The following is a 25,629-nucleotide window of genomic DNA, read 5'->3' on the forward strand; positions in this document are numbered from 1 at the left end:
GTGGCTGTGTCCACACTCCTTTGAAGTGTTTGACCTTGAAAAATATTTGCTGCACTAAATGGCCACGACCACAGTCACACATGGCATGTTTTGGAGTTGTGGCAAGAGGAGCTCACCGAGGGCACACACCAGCCCACAGCCTGATCCAGGGGCAGCGACTGCTCTGAGCCCAGGCAACCCGTCTGATTTTTGGGTATGCTGAACATACTCTCTGCTTGCATTTACATTCAGAGACGCTTCTGACAAAGTAAATCATCAGTTTTCCTGCTCTCACCAGTCATTTTTACGGTGGCACTTCGCAAAGATGTGTTCTCAGCTGAGATTTCACACCATTAGTCATGTTGTTGATTCAGCCACTCATCCCGAAGCCTGGGCTATGTCTCCTATCAGCTTCTGCCTTGCATATCCTTTTCTTTGAATTATTGCTGGTAGCACTGTGTTGAAATAAGCCTGTGCATATAGAATGTGTTTTATACTAACATACATATTTGCTTATTTTGCTAAAGACCTTCAGGAATAATGTTTAATTCAAGGAAATACTGTATTAAAGTGGTACTTGCCACCGAAAACACTGGGACTTTCCCAACAGACCATTCAGCTGTATGAGACTAAGGTACTATGGGATCCTTCCCTTAGCATGGGAAAGATGTAAAAGAAGCCTTAAGCAGTTTAAGCCCAGTTCAAAATGAGACTCACTACTACACCACATCCATAGTATTGTTTACAGAATAAAAAAACCTATTAAAATCAGAACTATAAGGGCTCAAAGTTAGTGAAACCACTCTTGAAGATTTAATCATTGCATATATTTGGAACACTGACATTATTAGACTTACGAGCATCTATTGTTAGAATTACAACTTCAGTCATACCTAAACTAAAACCTTATAGAAATACTCTTTAAAATCTTAAAGCCATGTAGCAAATGGATTTGAAATTGGGAAGGTATAATTCTGTTTGGGATAATTTTTTTTTTTTTTTTTAAAAAAAAGGTCTCAAAACCAAGTTTTCTTCTTAAATTTGACAAGAAAATGGCAAAATGTGTTAAAAATACTATTCTGGTTAGTACTTTGTTCCACTTTATTTTCTGTTTTATATGGTACATGATAAAGCACAGTCTGCACAAAGAAACGCAGTTGCAGGAACCTTGGTTTTAAGTGGGAAGCTGAGGCTTTCTGAGAAGCTGCAAAGAGTGATCTCTGGTATCTTCTCCTGAATGAAAAAGAACATGTCTCTTCTGCCATGTGTTCTTGCTATCTGCTGACCTCAGCATTTGAGAATGTTTCAGGATGGGACAGGACTGAATTAAGAGAACTTGGACGAGTAAATCCTCCTGTGGCTCTTTAGGAAGTCATAATCTGCAGAAGGACTTCAGTTGCAAGGAGTCTCTTCTACTTAGAAGCCAAAAAGGGGAAATTAAAAGCCCCTATCACACGCAGCTCGCTGTCTGATTTTTCCCCTCATGTGCAGCCAGGTTTCTCTGAGGAAAAAATCTTTAGTGATAATTGCTATTTTCCATAGCAGTGCAAGAATTTTGGGAACAGATGCTGACTGATTCCACTCTGTGCAGTTGGACTGCCAAGTTATGAAATGTTTGATGTACAAGCGGAGTGTGAGTAAAGGTTTTATTACTTTGAACAAGACATCTCGGCTCAAAATTCCCTTGCTTACATTTGCGTGGATATTAACGACCTGTTAGTTAAATGTGGATATAAAAATGTCAGATGGACTCAAATGGATCAAATTATATCCCTTCTCAGCTTTGCCCTTTAAATGTTTTATGGTTCCTAGCCCTGGGCTTCCCTCCTCTTCTCCTCTTGTGTTTAGTGGTTGTTACATGGTCACCTTTTTAGATACAAATAAACCCACAAATCAGCAGCTGCTTTTATTGTCATTTACATCAACAGAGTTGTTGTCTCTGCTTTCATAGATGAAGGAATAGTTTCTAAATGGGATGTGTGCAGAACTCCTTATGTTCCTCTTTATATTTAAGATGATATCTCTGAAAAATATCAAATTTTCAGATATGCTAGGAGAAATTTGAATTAATCCTCTTTAGGTCTGTCTCAAGTCTTAAAATACTACTTTTGTTAGTCAGTAGTATTTTGTAATGAAAGATTTATCACTTAATCTGACAATGGTTAAAAAAATGAGTGATATGACCAGTTTTTAAATTTCCTTACGTTCTTTTTCTGTTCTCTCATGGTTTTGTAAGTGAGGACAAACAGGAAAGGCGAGTATGAAGAACTGTGCGTTTCAGGAATGGAACTGATGTGTTTAAATACATTGAAAGAGAAAATGAATTTCAGCGTTTAATGTTACACCACCGTACAGCTTCCAGCAAGATCTGTCTACTAATCCTGGTATTAAGTAGCTGTGTAGCATTTCAGAAATGAGAACTAATGCTAGCAATGAAGCAGTGAGCTCCCAGCTTGCTGCCTCTCTGGTGCTGCAGTGCGAGTGTGATCTGGCCGAGGCCCAAGGCAGTGCTGCTGGGCAAGTGAAGTTACAACAGCACTGGCTTTTGTTCTTCTTGTCACTGCAGCTTCCAAAGGCTGTAAAGTTCTCCTGTGCTCCTGATCCTTCTCCTGATATTGTTGTGTGATACTGTAATTGTGCAGGAGTTGTGTCAGCACCCTCCAAGCCAACATCTGGAAACTGTTAATTCTTCGCAGAGCACGGGATGGCACAGACACAGCTGGTGCATCTTGCAGCGGCATCTTAAATTCTTGTGAGAGGATTTGTGCAAGACCAGTTGTGTCTGGTTAGTACGTATTTTCCACAGAAATTAGGGAAGCTCACTTGAAAAGTCAAGGTGAACTGTAGCTTTTCATTACTGCTTTTTTATCTGGACTCTTTCTTTGTTTTAATAATATCAATACTGGCAACACTCATCAAGCTCCTTTGATTCTCATGGGTCCACTAAGAGCTGGGACTGTTCAGCATGGAGGAAAGTGCAGAAGACAAAAGCAGAAGTGATCTTGCCTTTTAATTTATTTTTTTTCCCCCAGAATGCCTGCAGCAATGATTTTCCACTCAGTAAAGATTTCTGACCTAAAGGAACGAAGAGTAGGCAGATGCTCAGAGAACAAGAGATAGGGATCTAGGAAGATTTTAAGACCTGAAGCTCAAGGCAAACTAAAATCCATCACAAACAGATTAACAATTAGCTGCTTAGCTGTGTTCTGATGAGATTTCCGAGGGCTCAGGGAATTCTTGGTGGTTCAGAAAGAGAACTTAACCTTCTCCTAACATGCCTCATGTTCTGTCAGCTGTGCAGAGGCAATGGAAAACCTTTGTCAAAACAGATGGCAGGGTTAGCCCCCCGCCACTGAATAAAAATGGGAACTTCAAGGTCCAGTTAATGGCTGGAGAGCCAAGAAACATTTGGAAACTTAGTTTAATATTGAATACACCCCAAAGAATACACTGTTACAGTTCCAGGACTTCTTGGCTATGGCCGAACTCTGGATACTGCAGGAACAGTCATTTCCCAGCTCACGCTTCCAGCCAGGACGAGGAACTGCTGAGGTGCACGAAAAATAAGATGTAGCACTTAACATGGGTTTAGGGCTTTTGAAAAAAGACATGTTCAACAGCTGGGTCAGTCCAGCAGAATATGTTTTTGCCCAGTGCTTCCTGATAATCTACTATGCCGTTCAATTGCTTTTCATATACTAAAACAAATATTATGTTAAAAGCAATCATGTGCATAAAGTATACCAAAAAAACTACATGCAAAAATATCTGGTTTTTCTATTAAAAACATGCTGGCATGTCACACTGATGAAAGTTTCACAGAACAGTTTGGTAAAATGTGGAAACTATGATCTGTGTAGCTGAAAGGGTTTCAGATGCTGGTGGCATGACTACTAGAAGCTAAACAAAGTCACAGAGATGTTGCTTTACGTGCATCCAATGAAACAGATACTGGGTGCCAATTAATGCTGATTAATAACATTGTACTGATTAATAATGAAAAATAGTCTTGCTATGATCTAAACAATGCACTGTTAAATAAGCAGATCTTACTTGCCTGAGTTTGGAATAAGAACATAAAGAAAGCTCCTATAAAGTGTTTTCAGTAGTGATCAGTGCTTTATATCCACCCTAATCAAGATCCTGGTTGTTTAATCATAACTGTAAAGGTCTGCAAAGGTAGTTTTTTCCTATGGAATGGGTCCAATGGAAGGGCAGTGCTCCTCCCTGCAATGCAGTAGGTGCAATCTTACACTGCTCCGTGTCTGTCTCTACCTCTGCACCTTTTGCCTGTACATTAGGAATTAAGCATGGAAGACCAGAAGTGTAGTGCTGTTGGAAACATAACTGACCTCTTAGTCTTGCACACAAGTCCCTGTAATCAGGTTCAGAACATCACTTCCCAGTCGTGTCCTGCTGCACTCCCTTCTTCCTTCTGCAGGGAATGCACAGCCTCCACTGAAAATCAAGGGCAAGGGCTGAAAGATAACTGTGATGCCTGATAATTGTCAGACTACCCCTATTTGTTGTCCTCAGCTTAACATAAATGACTTCCTAAGGGTTAGTGAAGGCTACCAGACCTACTCTACTTTTTTTTTTTCCTTCTAGAATTTCATGAACCTACTGGATGGATGTGAGGAGCTAAAGCCAGGTTGCTGTTAAACTATATCTTAAGGTAAGCTGTTAAACACCCAGTGTTATTGCTTGTTTTGTTTGTTTGGGGTTTTGAAGAAGCATTCACATGTACAAGGAAGCTGTGGGAGCTAATCATTAGATTCTAAGGATCTTGAGGATCTTCTTGACAGATCCCAGCTTGCTGTGGCAGCTCTCTTGGGGCAGCTGCTGTTACTTGGGAGCAACACACTTCGGTGCCTCTTTTCTTGACAGTACTTGGGATTAATTTAATCTGCTGTTACCTGAATATCTCTATAGACAAGAATCTATCTTGAAGGAAATGGCTGCAGAGATCCAAACTGAATTATGGTTGCCACATTTGTTTACAGAGATGGGGTGTTTTTATAGCTGAGATTTTCACTCAGTGTTAGTTTTGATAAATTGACACAAGCAAAAGTCATTCCTTAACTGAAGTATTTGGAAACAGTATAAGGGAATAAAAACAGATGTACAAAACTAGAAAACAACTCTTTTAAACATATCCATCATTTAAAACAGGAAACATCTCTAAGTGAATTGCGTTTTCTGAAGTCTGACTAAGGACAAAGGTATCTCTTCTTGTTTTTGTGAATGTGTTCAGTACTGTACAAACAAAAGAAATGCTCTTTTCCCTTAATACCTCTACAAACATACATTCTGCTGCTTTAATCTTACAGTGACAATAATGCAACAGTTTATTTCCCGATTTGTTGTGGCTATTCAACCTATGAGCTCGGATCATTTTGTTAAAACACAATTAAAATTTAGCAACTTGCCTAGTTTACCCTCCTAGTCAAATTTGTCCTCATTTGGCAGGGCTCCTTTCTAATTTTGACTTATTAAATTCTGTGAGAAAGATCAAAGGTGGCCTCCTGTTTCTCATTACACAGGATCAACGGATCAGATAATTCAAGGTCTGATAAAATGGCACAGGGAATTCAGCTGTGTGCAGCATTACTGTTATCAGGCCATTTTAAAGTAAGAGTTAAATTCCCAATTCTTTTTGCAAGCAGCATCAATAAGCTATGCTTAGCAAGTACCTCTTTCCTGTAGAACAGGGTTTTATTTTTGTTTGGAGTTTTAAAATGTTCCATGTCATTTTAGGTTGGTAAGTGGTGTGATTTACTGACTGTGCTCGATGGATTGTATTGGCATCCTGGGACGACTGCACTGGAGCGTTCCTCCCTAAAATACAGCCAGTTCTGAGAAAACAGCACTGTTCTTGTGAAAACAGCGTTTATACATTTCTCTTGCATGTTTATCCTCAGCATCATCTTACTGGGAACTTGTTTAACCTGCCAAAAACCCTTCTGCACTCTGACTGCAAACCGTTCTGCAGCCCAGACTTGTCATGCAAACGCCGCATGACTTCAGGCAGGTAGAGAACTTCAGTCCTCTGAGCACGTTATCCCCCCCTTACGACTGCTGCACACTCAAAGCACTGCTCCCTCACGGCCCTGTCGTCTGTCAGGCTGCACAACTTTGATCTAGGCAGTTTGCTTCCAGTCTTACCTCGGCGTTCACAACCTCATCTCGCTGAGAAGTCTTACCCAGGCGCCTTATCCTGAAAACTGAGGGCTTTCTATTTGTTTGGTTAACTCCCACGGCTTGCAAGCGATCCAGCTCTTGCTCAGTCGGTGCTCAGAAGGCTGGTGCATGCCTCTGCACTGCTTGGGTTTTCCTTAATCAACATATGGACTATAATATATTGTTTGTTTGGAATCTGATGTCATGGGAAAAAGTGTTGCTTCGGTCAGTATGGAAACTTGCCCAGATACGTTCAAGTTGTTTCTTCCTTGACTGTAGTGTCTACTTGAAACCTTTCACTTGCCTTCTAACGGTTATTCCTGCTCATCCACAGGCTGTTTCCAGTCCAAATATAGTGCTACTTGATTGAAAAAGTCTCTTGATTGAAGCAGTTCTCTTTTTGGCACATGTTTAACAATCCCGACTAAATCCCTTCTGAAATTCCACGGTCCGGTTTGTCACAGAAGGTCACAGGCTTGCTAAGGCTGTCCCTCCGGACATTTCAGCGACTCCTGCGTCTGCACAGCTACAAAAACTCTGCTGAAATCTGGAATGTTTTTCAAACCCTTTTCTCCCCTCCCTCTGAGGTCGCTGTGAGGAAGCAGTGACCGAGGGTATCCTTGTGAAACTCCTGTTGACCCACAATCTGGAATGTGCAGCCGATTCAGGGCTGTGCCCTGCATTGGGGTCTTGTGTTTGGGGGTTGTTTTTTGTACTGAAGAAGCCTTTCAGTTGATATTTGACTTTAAAAGCACAGCTAATAAAGTGATTTTGTTTGCTTGGCTGCTTAACTAAAGACTATTAGTCAGGGCAAACTAATGTAACTCCACTGATATTAATAGAGCTCAGATACAATAATTGGAGAACAAGCCCTTAAATTCTAGGGAAATTATTACACAGGCTGACTTTAAAAGGCTCTAATGGTGTCTAATAACGTTATGAGTCTTTAATACCTCCTAATTTCTAATTAGCTTTTCCTCTCTTGTCAGCTTTTTCTTTTATACCTTTCTTGTTGATGTCATAGTTGTGCTGTGAGAAAACAAGAACTCTGTTCAAGATAAACCTGCCCTGAGCTGTGCCTTCAGATGTGCAGTACCCACTCAGGACAAGAGGCTCAGCAGCCCTCAGAAAATCAACATGGAACCCTTTCTGTCTTTTGAATGCCAGCTGGGATTTTGCTGTAACTCTTAACCCAGCTGATCAGGAAGGGATTTTCCTGGGGACAAAGATACCATTCGAACTTGAGGGTTGTCTCGCTGCCAGATTTCAAGCTCCTCTTACAAATTGTTATGGCTCCTCAGAAAAGAGATAAAAAAATATGAATTTTGGCAAAACCATCCTTCACTAAGCTTGTTCCAAAGGTGGCTGAACTATTTTCTATAAAACTTTAAAAATAAATAAATAAAAACCAAAGAAACCTGTGCAGACTAAGATATCCCAGCTTTTCTCAGGCAATACTCACCAGAGAGGAGATGTGTCATTTCACTAAAGAATTAAAACCATGCTTATATATTATTAAAATAAAGCACACTGTAGTATATAAAGCACTTTGAATTTGAACTCTGTAGGGAACTAGGTCATAAAACAAACATAGAGACCTTGTGGAAGTCAGTCTGTTCTGCACACCCTTAAGTTGCAATGAAGAAGATGGCAAAATGTAACTAATCTACAAATGGACTCTAAATAAACAACTACTTGAACACAATCTTCCTTTTATTTGGGAGCTAGGACAGTGCTTTTTGCTACCCTGCCTAATCTCTTGCGTTTCCAGGCCATCTATCAACACAGTCTCTGTTTTCCCCTTAGCTGCTCCTATGGATAATATGATGGCGGAGAAACCAGGAGGCAGGAGGAGAATATACGGACTATTGGGACACCTTTGTGGCATTGTGGGTTTAGCTCAAAAATAAGTACCTGGCCCTTGGGAAGAACAGTTGGCAGTGACAAATGTGCACGAAGTCTGATACATTCTGTCCTGAGATTTCTTCTTAGTTACTGTTCTCTATGACCAGTGTTTTTAAAACAGTGGAGATGATATCCAGGATATTTTCGCTATTTATAATTCCCATTGTTGCAGCTCTCTGGGGATGATTAGATCGGATGACTTCAGTGGTGTGATAGCTATTGATATAAATAACTTTCCAGAAGATTTCCTTATGACTTTAGAACAAATTCACCGGCAACAAAAACATTTCTGAAGGAGCTTAGTTACCTGGTTGTTTTCTGAAAACCACACCAGGCACTGTTCTGCATAAAGAGGAGATAAAAACCTTTAAAAGCTAATATTTGAGTGCCTCAGGTTTTCATTTCAAAAAATCAATTCTCAAACACCTAGGTCCCGTTTTCAGGAGTGTCAGGATCCTCAGCTTCTCAAGCATTTCTGAATATTGTGCTTTCTGAGAAGTTTAGAGAAAAAGAAATAAATGCTCACCTAGATGAAAGCAAAAATAAGCTGCAGGTACTCAGCAGTGATCAGAAACAGTGGAGTTCAATGGTTGCTGGGGAAATCTGGCCAAGGGACAGATAATTACCCAAAACTCTCCACTTATTCGAAGCATGGTTAAAGGTTTGCTGATGGAAAAGGTCTTTCCTGTGAGACTTCCAGCATTTCCTGGTTTCAGCCAAGAAAGGAATAGTGGAAGAAGTGCCTCTCACTCTATTTTGATACTTCTGATCCCTGAAGAAGGGATTCAGGGGCATGATGTGTGTTGAAAGTAAACTAAGAAAATTCTAATTGCTCTTTCATGTGGGTCCATTTGATTCCGTGTTCTGGCTGCAATTTTAAATCATGTTTTTGTGGACTAAAGCTGGGGAATCGTTTCACTCTTCCCCAGGAGGACCAAAGATTTCAGGTCTAAATAACCAAAGGTAAACCCATTTATCATTCTTTCCCTCTTCTGAGTTCATGCACCCAAATGCTCGATCTTTGTGTACAAGTACAATTTGGATAACCTCCTTAGATTACCTGTGAAAACTGGAATTCTTAGGCCTGATTATTAATTGGCTGAGAGACCTCGGGTGTCATAAGAATCTGCCCTTCCAATTCAATTCTTTAATCAGGAGAGAATTCCCTTAGTTAGCAACAGAAAATGCTGAAGTTTTTGAGGTGTTCTCACACTTCACAATTATGTGATTTGACATGGGAAGCTGCTTGCAGCCCGTAACAGGTGTGCAGAGGGCATCCTATAAAGATCTGCTTGACTTATTGGACAGACAGATACTATACAGCAGCAAAGCATTCCAGGTGCTCTTTGAGGTAGCTTTACTTTGGCAGAATGAAGCTGGCTGAAGTTCATTCCAAAGAAATGGTCGCCCTACCCTGGCATGTCGTGTGCCACGTGGGATCCCAGGTGCTGCTCGGCCCAGCAGTGCTCCGTGCACCTCGAAACTTCCCTCTCGGAGCGACAAGCCCTGCTTTTCTTGGACAATATTTCAGAAGTGTTTCAGAGCCATCTAAAATTGGAAACCTCCAGAGGATGAGCTAATCCCTTGGTCAAGGAAATAGGAATATATTTGAAATTTAGTAGAACCTCGGAGACTTGCTGAAGTCACCTCATGCTAATCAGTCAGCAAGACTTCAGGGCGGGAACCAGGCTGGCACCAGGCACTCCCTGGTGAGAAGGGAGTGCAGTCCTTGCCTGCCATGGTAAAATTGGTGTTGCTTAAGGTAAATGAACTGCAATGAACCTTTCTGGAAAAAAAAAAAAAAGTTGTTTTTAACTCACTTGCATAATGAAAATGTACAGGATTGCTTATTATGTCTGCCATGAAATAAGTGTATTTTTGTCCTGAATTAGACCAGCCCAATGTACTGATGGTGACCAGTGACAAATGCCTCTGAAAAGTGTAGGAAATGCAACTGCAGGATCACAGGCAATAATCTACCCACAAGGGAATGTTTTCCTTCATTAGAGGCTGTTTATAATTTGCAATTATAGACTTGCATCTTTTCAAGCCTCTTTTCTTATCTCCTCTTAATCTAGAGGACGTTGCTAGCCTTGATGTAAACACTGGGGGATGCAAACATACCTGGGGGGGAGGGGGAAGCCTCACTTTGTGAGACATTATACCTGCTAAAAGATAATCCTTAGGCAAACTGATTATAATACAGGCAGCTGACAAAAGTAAAAGATGTGCTATGTAGTGTTCCAAAAGGAGCAATTTGATCAAATCTGTTCCTGCACCAGACTGAAAAGCTTCTTGAGTTCTGGCCTAGTTTCCTAACCAAAAGTTCCTTGATGTTTTTTTTGGGACCCAGATAAAGAAGAATGTGCCTGAAAAAAGAGTATATCAGTATTCATTTTCAGTTCTACTCATTCCCCCAATTAAATGTGCAAGTGCAGTGCTGTTCCCTCCATTCTTCCAGCCTTCGACTGTCTGCAAGTTTTGGATGACTTGGAGCGTGCCTTGTCCATACAAAACACAGAGCCAAGGCTATTTCAAAATGTGGGTGATGTAACCAGCATTTCCACCCCTCTGTAGCATGTATTAATGTGGGTGTCCTTTCCACAGGAGATGCTTCTTCTGGGAATACACAATAAACAAATGTCTCTCCCTTTCCCTTTTATCACCAAAACCTGAGGAAGCTGCCACCTGGCAGAGTGGAGTGTTCCTGCCTCCTTTTCCTGTGCTGCTGCTGCTCCCTGGTGTGAGGGAGAGGTCATGGTAGAAACCCATAATTCATTGGCCACGTAAGGTTTTCTTGTACTCATGTTTGCTCTGCACTGACTGTGATAATGGCAGAGAAAATTAATACTGACTCGCTCTCATCTCTCTCCTTGGAACTGTGAGAATTTTTTAGCCCTCTCTATGGAATTTTGTACAGACTTAAGAGACTTGTTCTGTGAAACCATCTCTCTTACTAAAAAAAAAATAATCCTACTCTTCAGAGATCAAATCGAAAGTTAACCCATCCCTTCCTTCCTGCTTGGTTTGAATTTAGTGCTTCCAAAGGATAAACACTTCTACAATCTGTATGACTCTATGTGGGGTAATTCCCTGTAGCAGGAAGGTGATGTATTTCTTCAAATTAAGTTAATTTTCAACACTAAAAGCTAATCAGAAGTAATAAGTGATGTATTTCTTCAAATTAAGTTAATTTTCAACACTAAAAGCTAATCAGAAGTAATAATAGTAGAAGAAAGAGCTAAAAAACTGACACTTTCCACTCTAGCTCCAAAAAAGTCTTTCTGACTTTCAGGTCCTGACTTCTGACACATTATCAGATTCAGTAAATTAAGTTGATTATACTGAGTCTGAGCTTCAGGGAAAAGGATTTTTGTTTGCTGGTTTCGATCAGAGATAGCTTTCAAATTAAAGAAAATTAAAAATAATGATAAAAAAAGAAAGAGCAAATAAATCCTTCGTGGTCAACTTCTAGGAAAAAAAAAACCAACAAAGCTTTGCAAATAGCTGCCTTTGCTGATGCATTCGAGGTGCTGGCAGACTTGAACTGCCACTGTTTGAAGGCTGATCAGGTTACAGATGGTGAGCAGGACCAGGCAGGTCTGACTTTCCAGGGATCTCTCCTCTGCACTGCCTTGGGAACATGGCAGGCACTGCACGCTGCGTCTGTCCGAGTAATCTGGCTGTCGTGGTGTGTCCTCTCCTTGCTTCCAGTAAAGCAGTTTTATTGTGAATTACCAAGCAAATTAATTGATGTTGAAGTGCCTTCTCGTGTCTCTTCTGTGAGCCCTTTGTGTTGTGGGGTGTGGGGTTGATTTTCAGGCTTTTTCGAGGAGACCCTACTGAAGCATTAATGAGATATCACAAACTCTGCAACGGCTTCTGGGCTTTGATATTTATATTGGCTCCTGACACACTGCAGATAATGAGGGTTCTCTGCATCAGTTTACATTATAAAGTCTCAGGTAATTCAGTCAACAAAGAAAGGGAACATATAAAAGCTCTTGGGCTCCCGTGATGGACTAAAATAGAAATTTAGGGGCTCTGTGGACCTGTGCCACCCTGGAGGGGCTGTGGGGAGGGAGGAAGCAATGAGGACAGGGGGGATTTCCACATGCAAACCACATCACCCATGTGGAGAAATGCAGACTTGGGGCACTTCCTCTCCTGTTCTCACTCCAGTCTTTTCTTGCTGGAAGGAGCTGGTGTGTCATTGCATTTTTTGCAAATAAATCAGAAAGTCAGGATGAAACACAGCAACCCAGGCAGCTGACACGTTTTAGAAGCAGCTGAAAATGAAATGAAAAACCCTTCAAACTTGTTGTTCTCCTCAAACAGCTTGTGTTGAATCTGTTCCTTACAAACACAATAGGAATTAAACTCTCCTTGTGTTACTGTAGGACAAACACTGCTCTGTGGAGGTGGATAGTTTACACTGGGGAACGCTCCACATGTGCATATTTGAAATATTGTTCTTTAGACTCCTGTGCAAATAATAAACTGCTTTTGCACTGTATTGCCAACTACAATTTAACACCTTTTCAAACTCATTTGTGAATGAAGTTTGTACTTTCTTGAACACTTTTTCCCTCCTTTCCTTTTAAGAGAATATGAGTTTATAATATCTAAATTATGGAGCTTACAAAAGCTCTCCAAATAATTAGAAGAGGTTTGAAAAAGAAACGAATGCAACAAAGTCAGTTATCCAGCACTCCAATGTGTGCAAGTGCCTTGGGCTCTAGTGAGGTAAATGAATCATCTGCAGCTCTTTATGCAAAGTTTTAGTGTACCTTTTCATTCCAAGCTTACAAAAAGTGGCCTTGGAACACTATGATACAACTTTAAGTTATCTGCTGCCCTACTTTGATTCCCATGGTGGTATCTTTCAGGAGTTCTTTTGCTTGAAAAAGGAAAAGAGGCTTTGATACATGACCAGATACCTTCAGGCACAGAGGCAGAGAGCTCCTGTCCTTGCATAAATAAGGAATGACAGCAGCAGACAGGAGGAGAAAACTTCAGGGTGAGCTGTGGGAAATCTCCAGATGCGTCATCCTTCTTTTCACAAGTGGTTAGTGAATCCATGGGACCGGAATTCAAGGGGGCTCCTTCTTCAGGCTGATTCTAATAGTGAGTAACGATGGTGCTGACATGAACCACATAAAATGCTTTGGTTTAGGTGCTTTAATGGAAGTTCTTGAGTATGAGGCTCTTCTCAAAATGTGGCCCGAAGTCCCCGTATTTCTGAAACAAAATTGAATTAATTGGGTTCATTTTGGTAAGAAAATGCCACTGCATATATGTGAGCAAACTGAATAAGTATGGATCCTATAAATAAATACAGCATAAATACAATAACAGGTTGGTAGATTTTGGCACAGGGTAGAGACCTGGGACAACCCCTGTGACCTCTCTGGAAGTTTGAAAGCAGGTAGAGAGCGGTCCCTGTAAAACCTTTTATGCTCAAGCTCAACCACAGCACTCACTGCCTTTATCTTAACGTTCCAAGTATATAAATACGAGAGAAAACAACTAGAGTTCTACTCCTGATAAATTAGCACTGTGACCTTGGTCATCCCCTGAAGCGTCAGCTTCATGTGAGAGCAGCTAAGGCTTTGTGTCGTGGGTTGTCATTTGTGCAGCTGCCAGATGCTCACAAGTCTGTTGGCTGTGAAATTTGACCATAAAAGCATTGTGGGAGTCCCACAACAAGTCTTGGTTGGTTTGTTGACCTTGGTCCTAACAAACATAATCTTGACTGGTTTTATACCCGGCTAGTTTGAAGATACTGAGCTGAAAGTGAGGACGCCCAAAAGTAATTATTGCAGTGGCCAAGCCATCCCAAAATGCCGTGTAAAAACCTGAAGGACAAAGTCAGGTTTCCAAATGCAAGCAGAGCGTGCAAGGATTAACTATTATTTTTGTTAGGAAACCATTGTAAACTGATATTCACTTTTGTAGGTGCCCTTTTAATAATTTCACTGCACCAGTAACCTAATGCTTGGAAGAAAATACTATCTCAGCAGTACCTCCATAATTAAGATTTCACCTCCCAGTGTCAGGCTGCCTGCAGGGAGTGTGCTGTCATGAGTCTGGACACATTCTTGTGAGACCTGATATTGTTGTTTCAATGCAATAGGGAACTTCACGTTCAGCTGGAGCGGGGAAAATGATAATATTATGGCCTGACAATGTTATTCTTTTAATGGATGGTTTGTACCTCTAACAAGGAAAGTTTTATGAGATTTGTATTGGCTTGGTTTACAGAAAGTGTACCCATTTAGTGGTTCACCTTGACATAACTTTTCTGCTTTATATTACTGCTCGGTGCATAGGAACAGAATTGCTTTAAATTTTTTTCTTTATTTTTCTTGCCTTTGTCTTTAAAATGCTCCAAAGGGTCTCTGTGTACAGTGTGGTTTCAAACAGAAAAATATATTAATTTTGAACAGGCATTTTGTTTTAATAAGTATCCCTTTCAGGACTCTTGTGTCTTTATTGGTACGAATGGCACGGCTTCAAAGGATAGAGATAAATACTTCATTCTTAGCATTGAAAACAACCTCCTGTCAGCAGAAAAGCTGCTTTTTGAACTGGTTGGAGCCTAGATCTGAGAAGTTATTAATTTCTGACATCTCTTAGGCTCTCTCTTTTCTTTTTAACTTCCTTTGCAGCCAAAATAAATGGCTCAGTCTTGTCCTGAGTGGGAGGCTCGGGGCAGTGGGTGCAGGTCTGTGCCAGGTCCCAGCCTCGTGCAGAGCCACACTCGGGCACCCAAAGCAGCACCTGCCTTTCAGTGAGGGCAGTACCTTCTCTTCGTGGTTGCTTGTAAATCCTCGAAATCTGCTATGGGAGCCTGACATCTAATTTAGGAGCTTAGGAACTTAAGTCTGAAAATTTTGACTTAACCTCTTTCGATAGTGGGAGCGCACACAAACGTTGAAAGAGCGGTCTTTTGTTCTGAACAATCTTTTTCTGCAAGTAAGATTCAGGTAGAAGATGCCACCTATTTCATTAAAATGTTTTTTAGTTGTTGTTTCTTGAAACCTTTCCATTTTATCAGGCTTAGGCTAGGATGCAAAAATCAACCTCTGTCTGCCTTTCACACCCTCCCCAGAGAAGGAACATCTGGTGTGGGGCAGACAAGGGATTTAAGCTTGTGGAAGTCGTGCAGTCCCAGCAGGTGACATTGGAACTTCCCAGCTGAAGCAATAGGAATGGTGGGTGTGTAGAGGTAACATTAAAAAGTCCTTGTGTGGTGTAAATTGGCCACTGAGGGGAGGGGAATTAGAAAGCACAGCATTTTGTTTGGCTGCTGGTTTTCCTCTCTCCTTTCCGCTGGCTCCATGCCCCTACCTGAGGGCAAGGAGGAACTGCCCAGCACTGCGTGAACTCAGCTTGGCTGGGAAGCATCAACAAGGGCTGTGTGGATCAGTGTTTGAAAACAGGCTACAAAAATAATATTTACGTATTGGGAAAGGTTTTAGAGATTTTCTTTCTGTCCAGCTCAAATTTCAGCTCTTTGAGCAGGATCCACAAAAGGCTGTTCTCGAAATCAAGCTCCTACACCAGATTTGACATCAGGAAGACACAATGACAATTTGTCCAAACTAACGGACTTGAAATCTGTTTTTTCTCTGGGAAATGTTTAATACTATTTCTTATGTTCAAATGAGTTGACAGATCAGAGAAGTGAGTAACACTTTCTCTAATGTTATGTTCTCTGTTTCTGAGGAAATAGCAAAGACAAAATGTTCACTATGTTTATCCTTAGAATCCCTACTGGACTCCAAGGACTTCTACAGATGAGAGGATAGGAAAAACAGCCATGGAAATTTAGAGTTCAGGCTCCTCAAGAATAAAAAGCAGGAGACTTCAGTTCACTACTTTGCAGATTCTCAATCCTTAACAGTAATCTTTTTTAATATTTCAAAATAACTTTCCTCATAATGTAGTAGCCCATTTGGAGACCTTACAAATCTGAAATTTAATAAATTTTTTATTTTACTTTATTTTACTTGAACTAGAACACTGACTAAAATAAGCAGTCTCATACTGCTGGATTTAACAGTGAATGCCTAAACAGACCCCTTGAAAAATGTTTTAGAAGGCCAAATTTCTTCCATAGGTGAAACAGAAGTGAAAAAATATTTAGCATGAAACATATTTTTGTACTCCCACTGAACTTTCATTTATCCTATTTTTGGTGCTGGTTTGAGCCCCAATCCCTCACCCCAAAACCTCAAAGGTTGCATTTCCTGCAAGTTGGTTCTTTCTCTCCTAGCCCAGCTTTTCTTTGAATCTCAAATAATTTTCAGTTTCATTGCCAAGAATTAAATTAACCCTTGTGAAATGGAGCTTGAAACGTGTATTGATTTCAGGTTTCATTTCTTCCTCGAAGAAAGAAAAGAGGTGCTTGTGAAGTATCCTTGAATTATTCATCAACCAAATTATTTTTCAATGAGCAATTTAATAAATGGCATTTTTCTTTGCATTTTTCTTTATTAAGGTATTTTATTTGTAGGTATATACACAGTAGAGACAAAAAGAATTTTTAGTGACTTCCTGGGTATTTTGTCTGTAACATATCTGAGTACTAACCTCAAGAAAAGGTCAGTTAAAAAAATCATGGCCTTACACAACAAAATATTTAATTGGAAAGATCTAGGACAGAGTCCTTGATCATATCCAAACTGAGAGAGTAATAAAAATTGTCTTCGGCTAGAAAACAGATGTTTCAACACAATTCTGTTTCATAGAAATGTTTGAAAGGGTTTGTTTTAATTCCTGGTGGAAACAAAAGCAGATTTTGAAACCTTGAGTGCAATCACAAGATGGATTTGCTCCTCGGCCAGCTCTGCTCTTCAGCCTGACTCCAGGCGTTCCTGCTGCCCCCAGATCAGCTTTCCCTGCCCATCCTGTGGCACTGGTTTATACTGGGAAGCAGTGCTTTCCAGTAGGAAAGCAGGAGCTTTCCTTGTGCTTCTACTAGAAATTGAGGAGCAGCTCTCCTTAACACCTTTAACTCTTGAGTTTTTCAGGCTGTGAAAGAGGGATGGTAAGGGAAAGGAAAGCGCAGGAAAGGTATCCAACGAAGAAATGGAAAGATAAGTGGAAAACAGGGGAACCAAGGACAGATAAATTGGGAGTAGCAGTGCAAATTAGCAGTTCTGATGTCTGTAGAAGGGTAAGACTATCATCCACAATGGAAATAACCTGTAAAACACTGTCCCCAGGTACAAATTGCTGTGTGTCACCTCCTGGCTGAGACCCTGTCCCAACCCTTTTTCCCTTCTCTTATTTATTCTCTCTTAATTCATCCATCCAGTCTACTCTCCTTTTTTCCCTTTTTCTTCCACGTCTCCCACTTCTTCTCCTCCTGTGTTTTCCATATCCTTTCTTCCCTTCTCCTTTTATTATTTTGTCCCTACATTCTTCCCTCCAGCCACGACGGCTTTTAGTTGCGATGAGAAATGACATATTGTGAAGGTGCTCTATTTTCCAACCTCTTCCCCTACTGACTCCGACTTGGGAGCAAAATGTTCCTGGTGTGCTGCCAGCTGAACCTCTTGCAGTGCTCCAAAGCTGGCTGTCTCCCATGTGTGTACTCCAGGGATGCACTCCCACAGCATGGGCTCTTTGTCGGCTGTTTCCTACGTGGCTGGGCCTTCTCTTCCTTTCCGGCACAGGACCGAGCAATTATAAATCAAACTATTTACAAAAACTGCCCTCAAAGGCCAGAGGGAGCAAATCTGTTTATCCAAACCTGCATCTTTCTGGAGAAAATGGCAAAAAACTTTGTTACATCAGAACATACGAGTTATTGGCTTATGTTTACCGTGGAAGTTAGACCTGTCTGAGACAGCAGCATGATTCTGTATTCACTCTCTTGGAGGGGATTTCACTTTATTTGCATCTCCTTTCAACTTGAGGATTATATGGGGTTCTAACTGTCATCTCCTCACGTTAATCAGGCAAAGCCAGACTCTCTTCCTTACCATATATTAAGAAAAGATTTTATTCCCCTGTATTCTGGCCTCTTTGCTTAGCAGCTGTTCACATCTTTTAGGATCATAGGCTTGTTACTTGACATTTATTTGCAAAGAACAACAGATGCCATCTATTACTACAACTATCATAAAAATTACTTAAGCCTTTTAGTGTTTTTCTCCAATTAATGCATTTGAAAAGTGTATTTTTTTCTCTCTTAAGTGCATTCTAAAATTGTGGAACTGCTCCTACTTTCAGCATTAGTCTACAAACAGAAAAAAAAAAAAGCATGTTACTTGGGGGGGAAGAAGTATGGTAGGAACAGCAAACAGAACACGATGCAAACTCTTTGCTCGTATGAATGATAATTTGGCCCAGTTCCTGCTTTTAAAATTAGATTCCCTTTAATATAAAGAGGCAGCAAGATAAACCATTCCGTGGTGTTTGCCGGCGCAGGGGAAGGCACGAAGCTCGAGCAGAGGTGTTATGTAACATGTCCTATAAACACTCCTGTATTTATAGTGCTTTATTAGGATGTTTTCCTCCTTTTGCTGAGATTGCAGGCCTGGAGATCTACTCCTTATATAGAAGGGAAGCAGTGCTTTACCTCTGCTGCACTGTCAGGGCTTAGGCTCTCGCAGAGTGTCCTGCTCTTGCTATGAGCTCAGAGAAGGGAATTCAGTGTCCAGAAGAGTTGAGTCCCACACCTTTACTGCACTTCCTGTCACAAAAGCATCTTTGTCTTTGGTGTTCAGACACTTTGGGAAGAGTTTAACCATTTGTCTCGGAGTAAAAGGACATGCTAACAGTAAACACCTTATCTCTGTTTTTTTATTGGGTTTATTTCTTAAGGTGTGTTGTTTCCAGATGCATGATAAGATGAAAGAAAATGCAAGCTGGTGAGAAGGAGCATTAATCTTCTCTTCCAGGGCGGGCTGTGAACAGCCCTGGTGTGTCTGGGCAGGACATTCCTCTCCCAGGACTCCACTGGTGTGCTCGGGGTGCAGTGACACAGCAGGCACTTACATCACACACCAGGTCTGTGGTAAGGCAGCAACACTGCTCTAACAAGGCCATCCTTCCAGCTCCCACAGGACCCTAAAAGCTGAGCTGGCAGGGGCTCCTGGCAGTGCTGCCCGCAGATAAACAGCTCATCACTCCCTGCCACAGCGTCAGAGCGAGACTCATGCCATTGTCAATGTGCCAGGGAGAAAAACTGGGCTGCACACAGAGGCAGAGGAACAACTCCTGATCTGTCCCCAGCCACTCACAGCTGGATTTGCAGAAATGTTTTGGACAGATGAAGCAAAATCCTCTAGGACTCATTGAGTGACGCTCATGTCTTACACATAGTTACTCTTTCATTTGGGATTTATTCCTTTGGCTTCCACTTTACTGCCTTGTGCTGTACTGGAAATCTCTGCATCCTCTGCGCTGCCCGTGGCCAGATCCACACTGTGAGCATGTGGTTCTCCCTGTTAATCCTTTCAATTACCCCTTTCCAAGCTCCTGGGTGCCTGGTTGGGCTCTGCCTTCTCACAGCCCTGTGTCAGCTCTAGCACAGCTGCTTCCAGTTGCTGGGGAACTCTGCAAGAGAAACAGTGTAGTTTTAATTGTCCATTTGCTCTCAGGAAATTCAAACCAGAGGACGCAAACATAGAAAGCAAGAGGGTTTTAATTTGTTCACATTTCCAATATGACTGTAATTAATTTGCTCATAAACAGAGGCAACAGTCCACAGGAGTGTGCTCAGACTTGAAATTTGGTTAGTGGGAAGAGATGGAGGAAGGAGCTGGAGCTGAGTCCTGCTCTTATCATCTTTAACTCCAGGCAGACCGGGCGTGTTCTGGCCTCCCCCTCTGCTTCAAGTCTTCCACGTGGGACATCTGTCTATCCAACATTTTGTTCTGCATTTTAGTTTCAGTCCTTACAAATTGTGATTGTTACAAGTCAAGAGCAGTGACCAGAGGAACTGCCCTTCAGTAAAATGCGAGGTGCTGTTAGCAGGACTGAGCTCTACATCTGCAGGGAAGCTGTTGGAACAGAGACAAATATATATATTATAGTAGCTGTGAGGTTGTTAAGCAGTCATCCCCCCCAAACAACAGTAATTCTAGTTAAATTTAGGCACGTACCAAGTGAGTACATTAAGTAACAGGAGGAATAGATGCATTTAGAAACTACTGAGTTATTCTTAAAGCAGCCTGTGCTTGTATTTGCAACAGCAAGAAGCACAAGGACTGCCCAGGTTACTCCTCTATGAAAAGCACATGAGGTGAAATAGGTCTCTCTGTGGCAGCCCCAAGGGATTTTGGTTATATCATAGTGGGTGAATGACCGTGGTCATCTTGTTTGTCAGGCACAATCTTCCAGCATTGCCCATGGGTGACATCTACAGCACCATCCCACCCCACCAAGGGGCATGGCTTGAAGCTGGAGCATCGACCTCAAGTGCCTGATGATAAAACAAAGCCCTGGATAACTAGGAAGGAATTCCTCTTTTGTTCTGTTAGCTCCTTGGGCCAAAGGCCCCGTAGAAATATCGACTGCTCAGTATTTTTCTGGGCAGGACATGTGGGCAAAATCCTCTCAAACTGGAAGTTCTTTTATGGCTATCTTCTGAGCAACTCTAATCACATTACATGTTCTGTCTCTTCGAAGATCGCAGACATCTCTCAGTTCACTTTTAATGTCTGGATGTGTTTGTTATGTGGATGGTAATTTACTTGCAAAGCATAATTATGGGAAATTCCCAACAACCTGTGACAAAGGGCACAGAACTGGTCACCAAAGCAGGTTTTCCTCTGTTTCAAGTGATCCCTGAGTCACCCAGAGGAGCTGAGACCTTTTCTGGGGAAGCAGAGCTCTTTGCCAGTGCTTATTTTGTTGCAAAGATTTTTGTTGCAGCAACATTTGGGAAGTGAAGATCCATTTCTAGGGCTGCTTCTTCCGCACTTCCCTGGTCCCTTTTCGATTTTTAAGCTGTCACATGCAGCTTAGTTTCAACTGGCAGGCAGAACAATAACTCCCAGCTATTTTTCTGAAACCAACTGTGTAGTGGCTCTGAAAATATGGAAGAGTTGTATGAGAGTTGGGGAGATTTAAAGCATGTTCCAGTTTACAGCCCTGCCTGTTTGTCATGGACATACGTTGTCCCACTATGGAAGCCAAGGATCACTTTCATCAGTTCAGGTTCTGGCTCTGCATCCTTGCCAGGCTTCTGTGGTCATTTTTCACTTGTCTTGTTCTCCCTCCATAAGAATTCAGGGTCATTTAATCTATATTAGTGTGAAAGTGTTTCAAAACCTACAAAGTAGAGTCAGTAAGAGCAGTATTAAACCCTAATCCAGCTGTAATGAGATTGTGGAAAAAATAATAGAGGGCAAAACATGAGACTGGCACAACAAATATTTACCTACTGTGTGCAATAAATTCGCTCATTACAGGCTGGGATTCCACTGCTCACCAGTGGAGATGGGATCTCTGTATCCAACAGTCATGTTGATCATGAGATCACCTGTTAAAATCTCTCCCAAGAAACTGCTTAACTCAGATTTCAGTCAAGACACTAAGTTTCTGAAAAGTAGCATGTTTAAAACAACCAAAATGAAAAAAAAAAAATCACAGAGAAATATGACTATCCTGATAAATAATTTCTAAGGCAAGTTTAATTGCAGTAATAGAACTGTGGGAATATTTTCCTTAAAGATTTAAGCGTAAACTTCTCTCTTTTTTTTCTCAGTCTTAATAAAAATGCTACTAATAAATAAGTGTAACTTAGAAAGTTCATCCTTACAGAATTAGCATGGGCCTCCTGTTATGTTGGAAAGAGCAGCTGAAATTAAGTTTTGGGCTATAGGGTACATTTCTATTTTAGCTGTCCTTTAATGCCTCCCTATTAAATTACTGTTATATAAACTAAACTTTAGCATAGTTCTATTTTTTACCCCTTTTTACAGTCAGAATAATAAAGGTACAGCACTTGAGGAGCGTCTTCCACATTTAATTTCTGCCTGACACCTGCAGGAAAACTGCAGGCATAAAATGGGTGGCTGCCAAAGCAATACTCCCTGAGTTTCTCTACCTGTACCCCGTGTTCTCCAGCAAGTGAATTGGCACTGGCACATGCTTTGCATTTCAGAAACCCAGTAATTCCCATTTAAACTGTTAGATTTGCACCAGGGGCAATTATTTTTGTTAATATATTCTGGGCATGTGTCTTCCAAAGGGTATGCTAAAGCAAGGAAGGAGATTTAGGAGATGAATCATAAATTATAGAAACCAAACAAGCATCTAAAACTTATTAAAATGGGTTAAGCTCAGGGGAACTTAAGCACTAGATTTTAAAATAATTTGGAAGTGATGGAAGGGAATACTTAACACCTTACGAGCAGCAGCCCTAGAACCTGTCAAGCGTACAAACAACAAAATAGATATTTCTATTCAAAACCAAGTTAAAAAAAGAACAGGAAGAATGTTTCCCGCTGAATGTATTTTTGTGAAAGACTCGTGATGACCACTTCGGAAGCAACGAGAAGAAAAGTTTTGCTGGCAGGTAGTGCAGCTTCCCAAAGGACTGTGTGGTGTGTCAGGGGTTATTAATGCCACTGCTTCAGTGAGGATATGATATATTTGGAAAAGAATGGTAAAGATGCACAGCTCTCGGTCACGCTGCTTGTGTATAATAAGCCTTCTGCCAATAAAAGAAGGGCTGCAAGAAAGGGCTGAGGAATTACACTCCATCCGAAGGAGCTGATAAGAAAAGCACAGGTTTTGTGTATTTGGACTGAATTTTGGGAGAATGGGTCGGTGTGTGTGCATTTGCAAGCCATGCAGCGAGGAAGGGAAACTCTACCTACAGCAGGGAAGAGTGACAGCAGTGTGTCTCTGTCCTGTGCCAGGCTTCTCACCAGACCTGCACCACAACACACGAGTCATGCCTTTGCTATTCCCCAAATCAAGAATGGATGTGGTCTGTCCTGCTGGAGGTCTTTGCAGAGCTCAGATGTACATCCTGTGCTCAGCCAGAAGGGCCTTTTGACTGCAGCCAGACACAGCATGTTGAATGATGCTCTATTCCCTGTGCCTGCAGGCATCCCTTCGGCTCTGTCTCCCAGCTCATCCCGCTGCTTCGCTCCTGCTGCCCAGAGGGCACAGGCTGCTGCAGTGAGATCAGGCTCTGATGGCAGCTGGATGCTGGTTGGCAGGCAGGTTTTGTACCTTTCCAGAGTGAACTTTAAATTTCTGTTCGCTGCAACAGGGTGTACAAGAAAATACCTTTGCCAGCACCGTGCAGGGGGAGTGTGGCCGACAGTGGGGTGAATCCAGGTTATAAAGGCAGGATGACCCCAGTGGTGGTTACCAGCTGTGCTGGCTGTGAGGAGAGACTGTGCATGAGGTGAAAATGGACAACAGACAGCAAATGCCTCATTTGGGAAAGGTCATAAGCCTGCACAGTGGATTTTTAGGTGAGACACAGCGTGCGCTGAACTGAGCCCACCCTTTAGTCCTGAGGTTCATCTGCCGGGGCCGAGCAAAGCTTGGACAGTGGCAGTGAGGTCCCCAGGATGTAGGTTTGTTTAGAGTGACCTTCTCTTAGGTGGATTGCCTTCCACGGCTGACGAGCTCCACCTGCCCAGGGGGCCGGGAATCGAACCCGGGTCGCAGCAGTGAGCAAATGCCTCATAGTTAAAAGCAGAGTGAGACTGAGAAACAAGTTAATAACAACAAGAAGAGAGGCTAAAGCCTCGATGTCTCCGTTTCAGGGTTGCTGTAACCCATATGGGCTTTTCTCAGGAACAGGCCGTGATCACACGTACCATATGTGCAGCAGCATCTCAGCCTGGGGAGCTGGTAGTCTGAACTACTAATTTCCGTAGTTAGTGGTGTTAGTTTGAGCCAAAGTGATATTAATTTTAATTAGGGCTGAATGAAGAAAAAAAAAATATTTCCATTTGTTCCACTAACAACCCCCCCAGATTTCCCTTTTGGCTCCATCTGGAAAACCTTGCATTAATTTTCCAGTGAGTTTCTGTTTGTAGAAAGAGTAAGAAGTGGCAATGCCCATGTGTGCTGGCAGAAGGGTTCACACTCCACAGGTAGATGTGGTTATTCAGAAAGCAGCTTGTAGATTCAGTGGTTTGTGAACTGGAGAAGAGAATTAGCAACAGAAAAACATGCCCAAGGGACCACTTCCACAATGCAAACTCAGAAAAACAAACCTTTAAAGTGATGTGAAGAATTCCTGTGCTATTCATCATCTGAAGTATTTTTATTTGAACCATCTGGTGGGTGATCCATAGTAATAATAATAAAACATCACTAAATCCAGGTGTCTTCAGATCATCACAAACAGATAACAGGGTTGCATTCCAGCAGCGCCTTCCAGGTTTTGAAGTATCCATGAAAAAGTGAGCTCTTCAAATTAAATCCTTATCTGGATCAAAATGAATTATAGGGGCTACGGCACAGCTGCAATGTAGTCTGCAGTTCTTTGGACTCGCTAGGATGAGGCAGGAATGTTTCCTGACTCTTTCCTGACCTGCATGTGCACTTTCTTCGCATAGAAATCGAGGTACAAAGGGAAGGAGAGGAGGGCACCAGGGCTTGCCCTGGCAGGAGTTGGAAAGAGCTGTGGTGTATCCCTGGAGCTGAGGGGTTCCTTCGGGCAGCCCCAGCCTTGGAATGGGCATGTCCTCACTGAGCCACGTTCCCTCAGACACAAGAAGTAAGGTCACGTTCCAGCAGTGCATTTTGACAATCCATTCCATTCCACCTTGTTATCTCTGTGCTGAATCCTGCAGATAACGTGTTTTCATTCAAGCTTATCTTCCAAAAACGTAGCCAATCTGGAGTTGAAGAGAATGAGAGGTGGAGAAGCCACCATTCCCCATTCTTTTTTCCTATTAAAATGCTGCTGAATAGAGATTTTAAGATTTCGGAGAGGAGTGAGTTTGATGGTATTTATTTCCATTTTCAGTCTGAAAAGGCTGTGAAAGTTATTTTTCCTTGGGGGGGGGAGATACTGAAACCTGAGTTAAAGCACTTAAATTAAGCAGTATGAAAACACACAAAGCCTCTCTACGTTGGCTGCATAGGGAATTTGGCTGCTGGCTTTAGGAGGACCACGAAAACACCTAAAATGAGAGCACCAGAAAATACACAAAGTAGGTCAGGCTCTCTCTCTCTGCTGCAAATTTAAAAGCCTTCTCTTCCTTGACAAAATCTACCTCGCTAATTAGCTCTGCCTTGTCACATGGCACCAACTCTTACAGTAGACAGTGACTTGACAAAACTGGTTTTATATAAAGTGTGTGTTTGTCGGTGAGTGTGTTTTTCTGCTACAACTGCAGTGTGTCAGACACCGAGGAGGAAGGCAGTGTTTTGAGAATTTACATTTGTTTGAAGCACACCTGCACCTGAGTGATTTCTTTCACTAGTGAGGTTGTGTACTGACAGGAAGCAGCTTATTCTTACTATTAAAAAAATAGGGGAAAAAACGATGATGAATCTTTTCCTTTGTCTATACAACATATCAAAAAATAGTTTACTGTGTGATTAGTATGTGTGGAGAAAATT

General features: G+C 41.7%; 1 protein-coding gene across 1 annotated transcript in view; it reads left to right on the forward strand.

Annotated features, from left to right (window-relative positions):
• The window catches only part of RPL7L1 (ribosomal protein L7 like 1), a 127,281-nt gene that overhangs the window by 92,060 nt on the left and 9,592 nt on the right, over nucleotides 1-25,629 (forward strand). The window contains exon 4 of the mRNA XM_027741251.2: nucleotides 4,588-4,654. The gene's annotated coding sequence lies outside the window, so the exon portion shown is untranslated. The remainder of the gene's footprint in view (nucleotides 1-4,587; nucleotides 4,655-25,629) is intronic.

This window comes from Pipra filicauda, unplaced genomic scaffold (assembly GCF_003945595.2).
Source record: "Pipra filicauda isolate LSUMZ 115617 unplaced genomic scaffold, ASM394559v2 scaffold312_size1046226_pilon, whole genome shotgun sequence".
Taxonomy (NCBI): domain Eukaryota; kingdom Metazoa; phylum Chordata; class Aves; order Passeriformes; family Pipridae; genus Pipra; species Pipra filicauda.